This window comes from Fukomys damarensis, unplaced genomic scaffold, assembly GCF_012274545.1.
Source record: "Fukomys damarensis isolate Sample0158 unplaced genomic scaffold, DMR_v1.0_HiC HiC_scaffold_35, whole genome shotgun sequence".
Lineage (NCBI taxonomy): Eukaryota > Metazoa > Chordata > Mammalia > Rodentia > Bathyergidae > Fukomys > Fukomys damarensis.
This window is the reverse complement of record NW_022900947.1, coordinates 20183185-20190841: the sequence shown is the minus strand read 5'-3', so window position 1 is coordinate 20190841 and position 7657 is coordinate 20183185. Positions and strand designations below refer to the sequence as shown.

Genomic DNA, 7657 nt, shown 5'->3' with positions numbered 1-7657 from the left:
TTTAGCCCTTTTCTTCCTATTTCATATTGTCAATTATACCATTAGGATCTTGTGTACCATTATAGTATTTCACACCAGAGAAACTACTCTGTATTTATACATGTGTGACTTATTTATTTCACTTAGGAGTATATCCTCAATATGTATCCATTTTCCTATGAATGACTCCAATTTTCTTTATCCAGTTTCCAGTTGATAGGCAATTGGCCTGTTTCCAAATTTTAGCTATTACAAACTGTGCCACTATGAACATAGATGCGAATATATGAGTGTGATATGATTATTTTAATTCTTTTGGGAAGATACCCAGTATTGGAATAGCTAGGTCAAATGGGACCTCTAATCCTAGCTTTTTGAGGTATCACCAAACTGATTTCCACAGTGGTTGCACCAGTCTGCACTTCCACCAACAATGGAGAAGGGTTCCTTTTTCCCCACAACCCCTCTAACATTTGTTATTGGTTGATTTCATGATAGCAGCCATTCCTTCTGGGACGAGGTGTTCTCATTTGCATCTCTTAATGACCAGTGATGCTAAACATTTTTATATGTTTATTTGCTATTTCTACTTCTTTGTCTGAGAAATGTCTGTTCATTTCAGATACCCATTTTTGGATTGGATTTTTAAATTTGAGGAGTCTGACTTTTTTAAGTTCTTTATATATTCTACATAGCAGTCTTTTGCCTGAGGAACAGCTGGTGACAAAATTTTCCCAAATTGTGGGTTTTCTCTTCATGCTTTTGGTGGTTTGTCTTGCTGGGCAGAAGGTTTTTCATAAGAAGAGAGCTCACTTGTTGATTCTTTGTGTTAATTCCAGTGCTACTGAGGTTTTGTTCATGAAAACTTTTCCTGCAATAAACTAAGATTGAAATTGATTAAAAATCTAAATACTGAAGCAGAAACACTAAACCAGCTGGAAGAGAGGTTAGGTGCAACCTTTAATTTCTTGGCGGACCTTGAAGTTGGGTATGCATTCAGCAAACTCTTGATGCCAAACTTTTAAAGATTATTTTCTTTCCATTACTGAAGAGAAAGAGAATCAGAGAGAGAAGGATAGAGGCAATGGAAAATAAAAATAATCCAAATATGTTACACATATAGAAATAGGCCAAAATTAAATCCACAAATTTGGATTAAATACTATAAATTAATATTTTCAAAGTATGACATTATTTTTCTTATCCACAGTCATCAAAAGCACAGGATGTGTCTACCCACCTTGAGATTTAAGGAGGCAAGGAAATAAGAGTCTGGGGAGTGGGAGCGCAAAAAGTCCCACAGCACTGTCCCATATGTGGTCACAGTCGCACATGGTTATTTACATCTGGGTTAATTAAAATAAAGCAAAATTTAAAATTAAGCTTTTGTGTCACACCGGCCATATTTCAAGTGCCTGACAACTATGTATGGCTACTGGCTACCATATGAGATAGCAAATATATATTTCCATGATCACAGGAATTTCTCTTGGTCGGCATTGGTTTGTTATCCCAAAGCCCATGAGCTCTCTCTCTCCATCTCCCCCTTTCTCTCCCTTCCCCTCCTCCCTCTCTCCCTGACTCTTTAATTTAACAGCAACGTGACATCGTTACCTTTAATATAAGAAGACACTATTAAATATATAGAGGTTCAAACGTGAGTAATCACAGAAACACTAATATAACTAAGACATTATTGTTATCCATCTGACATAGAAGATATAAAATACCTTTTAATTACACAATTAATAATTTAAAGTTGACTTAATTACTCTGAGTAAAAGTGTCAATTCTTAGTTCATTTCAAAGTTATTGGACATTACCTAGTAAAGCTGTAAAGATATGGGTCTATGAAAAAACATCTAACTAATTACATAATCCTAACTTGCATGTTTTCACAGTTTAGTAACTAAGTATGTTTAATTCTACTTCTTATTTTGCAAGACTAATATAACTAAAATGATGTAAATGGTTATTAGAGTTATAGATATACCATAATATATTCATCTGAAGAAATACAGTAGTTAAATGAAATATACTAAAAGTTTTAAATATAGATATATGTTAAGTCCTAATGTTGAGTCAAAAAAGATAGATTCAAAATGATATTAAATTTATGGTACTCTTTATCAAAATAAATGGCTAAGCCATATAAACATTCTATTTTTTTTGTGTGTAATACATGCTAGTCAAAGTACAATACTAGCCATGAATGTGAAGATAACCATTACTATTTAATAAAAATTGCCTTGGGGGAAAATATAAGATATTTAACTAAATATGTAATTGTTCATTTTCATTTAAAAAACTTTCAAATAAATATGACACAATAATTTTTGAAATGCCAGAGTATGTTCACAAGGAAATTTGCTGTATTATCTTCTAGTGATCTGAACATAAAGAAAATATTGCATTCAAATAATTAAGGGGTTATGGTTATGAAAGTAAAACTTGACCCAAGCTAAAGAAAAATATGATACTAAGAACAGTATATTTGCTATATACTGTGTGTTGGGGCACAGTAGATGAACAATTCCATTTAATTCTCGGTGCAGCACTACATAGTGAGATCTGTTTTGTTTTCATATTATAAGTGGAAAAACTGAATTATAGAGAGATTAGATTTCCTGTTGAATATTACCCATGTAGTACATTGAGGATCAGGTTCAGGTCTTGCTGAGTCAGGAGCGCTGCACCCATCTCTCATGAGAAAACTCCAAGGTCTATTAGGGCTGGATTAATCCACCCCCTTGGGCGTGTAGAGATCTGACCTAGACAGATAAACTATTTCTCTCAAAAACCTCTAAAGTCCTGATTCCATTCACCTCAACCCTTAAAACATATAATCCAAAAATTAGCAAGTGGCCAATAACTATGTGTCAAATATCCTGATTCCACCCTGGCTCCACCCCTGCCTTACCCTATCCAATACCGATCCAATAGCACCACCCTGGCTCCACCCCCACCTTACCCTATATACGTCTGTACATTTCCTCAATAAAACGGAAGTATTCCAGAAACCTCCCTGGAGTCTTAAGTGGTGATTCCTTGCCTTGCCCTCCCAGTCCGGGTTCCTGAACTTCGTTTTGCGAGCGGGCTCACAGATGAAAGCAACAGTACAGAATTAGAAGTAAGATACTGTGACTCTAGAGTTCATATATATTTCTGCATTACATAATACTTATATTAATCTTAAGATATATATATTCACTTAATTATTACTCTATATGGATATAACCTCTTGAGTTTTCAGTGATAGTAGATTTAAAGCCAAATGGCTTTAAGTCTACTATCACTGAAAACTCAAGAGGTTTTGTTGTAAAAGTCAGGAAACAGTAAGATGAATGGATTGATGGGCCTTGATAAAGGACCTTGATATGGGTCATGTGGGCCCTTCCTAAAGGGTTTGGTTCTTCCAAGGATTCTCTTACAAGGCTGAAGATAGTAAGACAGAGTGAGGAGGATTTTGAAATGATTCCAGGGGGACTGTGGTATTAAACACAACTTGGATGAAAGTACTCAACCTCCAGGCTGGCTTAACCAAGAGAGGGCAGAAGATGTGATTGGTGGAGATGATGGTCTCTTGATACAATGTATCAGACACTACCATGAGCAGATGATACATCTGTGACTGAAAAATAGCTACCAGGCAGGCCTGAAAGCACAAGCAGTGTCAGTATAAATTTTGAATAATAAATTTAAAGAACAATTACTATTAAGGTAAAACAAAATTCAGTTTGCATCATTATTCATTTAAAAATAGTATACTAATTCAAACATCTAAGACTTTTGTATTCTTCCTGTCTAGAAAGTATGGTATATTGACACAGATTTGGGTAATTATTCTTCAAGGAGGGGAAAGTTATTCTTCCCCAAACAGTCTTTTGTAACATCTGCAAAATTGAATTCCTGGATGGATAGATTATGTAGGCATGATTCAGTGGGATGCTAGATCTTGAAAAAGACTAAAAATCACTCCTCTTAACCACTGAGTTCTCGTTCAGAGAAAGAATTATGAGTTAATCATATGAGATACAAAATATCAGCCTTTTGACAGGCTAAGATGGAAAAACCACACACCTAAATGAGACATAGGCAGAATTGGACATCATTAGGCCTTGTGAAAAAGGAGAGGCAGTTTCAGCCCAGAAAGAGGGAGGAGATGTGTGCACAAAAAGATAAACTCTTAACTTTACTACTGTGCCATGGAACCACATCTCCTCCTCTACTTCTTCTGGCTTAGTCCTCCCATGGGAGTAGGAACAAGTAGGTAGCGAGATCCTTCCACTTCTTCTACTCTCCTGGCATGCAGGGGCATCTTTTCCTCTCTGAGAACAGCATAGATAAAAGCATGTCTTACTTCTGCAGAATTTCCTAAAAGCAAGGAAAGCAAGAAAGAGATTCTTTCCAACCTCCCACAGCAACCCAAGGAACACAGCTAGACAAAATACCTGAGTTTATTGTATTTTCTTGGCTTTCTTTAATATCCAAAGGCAGCAAAACAATCTGCTAAAAAGGAACTTCCAGTGAGTACAAGTAATTCCTTGAAGAATGTTGTGATCAGTTTACCTACTTGGTGACACATGTATAGATTTCCCTACTTTGTGTCACTATTTGTAAGTAGTGGTTGTTGGACAAATGAAGCCCTTAATAATTAGAAAATTAAAAGAATTGTTATTTGTTAAGAAAAACTCTAATACTAAATCACTTAAATTTCTAATGCACACAGCATAGTGGTCATCAGTTTAGTCTTGAATTATGATATTATATGACTTCCTGCTACATAAACTTTATTAAACTTTGTGGCTGAGCATATCTCAGCCTGGTTTAAGCTCTCCACAACACACAAAATAAGCTTTAAAAGGTAGGGTGTGTTGTGAAAAATAAATACACACTACCTATGATACAGTGATGCTATTTGAGTCATGCCTCAATCCTATCTTTTGGTTGGCCAGCTGTGCCTCAGTGGATGATCCAGATAATGGAGACTTTTCATTGATTTTGGGCACAAGGAGGCAAATCAGAAATACAGGTGAAGAAAGAAGGAGCCAGAAGATAAAATATAACAACAATCTTTAGGAAAGTTTCAAGACCAAGTTAGAAAAACTGCTCTGCTCTCCTTTTAACCTTTATTTCATCTCATTTTAAAGTATAATATCCTATTTCTCATAGTATTTCATGATGTTCCTTTTATAGCCTGTATAGAAAAAGTCATCTGAGTTCAAGAAAGTATCATATTCTTGCTGATTTCCTCACCTACATTTCAGTAAAGGTTCTTCTTGCAACAAGTTTAATAAGTATTTGTTAAAATAGTTACTGAAATGTCACTCTAATTTCTTTCATTAAGATAAAAATGATGCCACTGTCTTCAGACAATGCCTAAGCCACGTGGACACAAATACAAAGTGAAACTTGGTGTTTTATCAAAGCACAGAGCCCCATTGTCAAAGCCAATATTCCCAGCCTATTTTAACCATGTCACTTTTGTTCTACGTTGAAGTCAGAGTAGCAAATCCACACCTTGATAGGCTTCTCATGAATCTCCATCTCTGATCTCTTGAATGAAGGTAAAGGTTGAACATCCCAGAACAATCTTCATTACAACCAGAAATTCACTCCGGTTTTATGCCCTTTTCTCATACAGCCATGTTTGTTTTTGTTATTTACTAGTGCTGCCATTTTTACCATACAAGTGCTCCTATATGTACAACTTTGCTTCTGATATTTGATTCTTCTCTATCAATTTCTATCTTTATCTGGGCCAATATCATGATATTTTAATTACTTTTCCTTTATAGTAAATCTTAATACATTGTTATACTGTTTTTGTCTTTACTCTTCATTATAAGTTTCATAAATTCTCAATGTTTATCCTTCATTAAAAACTCTATCCAAATCTGTATTGTTATTGTGTTGACTATGTATATGATTTGGAAAAAACTTGAAAGAATAATTTGTATAAGGTACACAGCATATTAAATATATAACACATTTTTCATAACATGGTGCACTGTGATGTATATTTTTAATTTTTCCTTCTTGAGAAACTGGTAATTACCAGAGTAAGAGGAGAAAAGGAGAGGAAAAGAGGAGATAGTACAAAAATTCTTTATTTTGAGACAGAGCCTTGCCAGAATGGCATTAACCTTGTGATCCTTTTGCTCTCACCTCCCAGAATGCTGAGTTTATAGATAGGTGCGTACCACAACACTTGATATTTGTAACATTTTTATGTAGAATTTACTTTATAAGATTGATATCTCCAAACCATGCACATTATTCTACATATATACTTACTAAATGCCTTGTATATGCTAGATATTTTAAAAGATACAATATGACCCAATTCATATCTAAAACACAAGATTTAGAGAAGAAAAAAACCTAAAGTACTCTTGAGTTCTATTAATATAACAAGTCAAATTACCTGATTATCCTCCTGGTCTCATGCATTGATATATTGGATGAAATTATTGATATATTGTATGAGAGGAATTTTATAGCATCTGAAACAAAAAGAAAACTAAAATCAGATATGATTTTAGCTATTACTACCCTTACCTTGCTCTGGCAGAGTAGGGGAGAATGTGTTGGTTTTGCCTGCTGAAGGCCAAATTTTTAAGCTCACATGGAAAGATGAAAATTGTTCCTTTATGAAATAAAGAGATAGAACAGGATTACTACAAAAACTGATGCTTCAAAGAGGTACCTTCTTTGTAAAACATTTCAGAAGTTCAAGAAAATCCATCCTCTGGCACAGGGAAATGATAAATAATTTGGAATAGGGCATAAAAATTAAGAACAAAGCGTGTCTATTTTGGCATGGGTGCTAGGTAATCAAAAATTGTCTTCTGAGTTTATATTATAGCTAGTATCATCAATGGATTAAGAATTTTAATTTATGTTACTTGACTTTATTAGGAATCTGAAGCATAAAGGTTAGTATTGCAAATTCTTTAAGAAGCAAATAAGATCCATTTGATCCATTTAAATGGGGAAACTAGTCTGAGCAGTTATGTTTTCAAACAAAGCTGCAAATTATGCCATATTAACACCAAGGCTGAAAAAAATATAATAATTATTAAAGTCTAAATAATGAAGTCATAACACTTCATGACTTAAAGTAACAAAAATCATAGAAGAATTAAATAAAATGCTGTTTATCCTCCCAGATGAAATCACGTAGCACACAAATTTAAGTAACTCAAGGAGAATTTATTTACAAAAGGATGTGCTACAAAGGAATAGACTTTATGTAGAGGAGATAGTGCCATCATTTTCCCTATAGCAATGAAGCTGAATTCCGACAAAATGATGAGACTGGTAGATTATTCGGGAAAAGCATAAGAGAAGCATTTTCAACATACTTTCTGTACAGATATTTCTTTAAACACGTACAAGAAGTGTTAACCAATTTTCAAAGGCCATACAGGGAAATGAATCTCCTGATCTCATTCCTCTCCTCTGGCCCTCTGGCTAGTCAACACACTAGTCAAAATCAATCACAAACCATAAAACTAGGGCAATCTTTCCTTTGAGTCATATTAGTCTGCCTTCAGAAATACAAAGTACAATGAAACAGAATTTACCTGCAAGAGAAATTGGAGATATGCATATGGCACTGACTATAAAAGAAATTTGAATACTAGAATGACTTCACAGAGTCATATATATATAT

The 7657-nt window shown here is 34.4% G+C and overlaps 1 long non-coding RNA gene across 1 annotated transcript in view; it reads right to left on the bottom strand.

Moving 5' to 3' along the window:
- Positions 1 to 689: 689 nt before the first annotated feature.
- LOC104851297 overlaps positions 690 to 7657 on the bottom strand; it is a 20775-nt gene continuing 13807 nt past the window's right edge. The window contains exons 2-3 of the long non-coding RNA XR_777172.3: positions 6407 to 6485; positions 690 to 860 (exon numbers count right to left, since the gene is read on the bottom strand). This is a non-coding gene — a long non-coding RNA (uncharacterized LOC104851297). The remainder of the gene's footprint in view (positions 861 to 6406; positions 6486 to 7657) is intronic.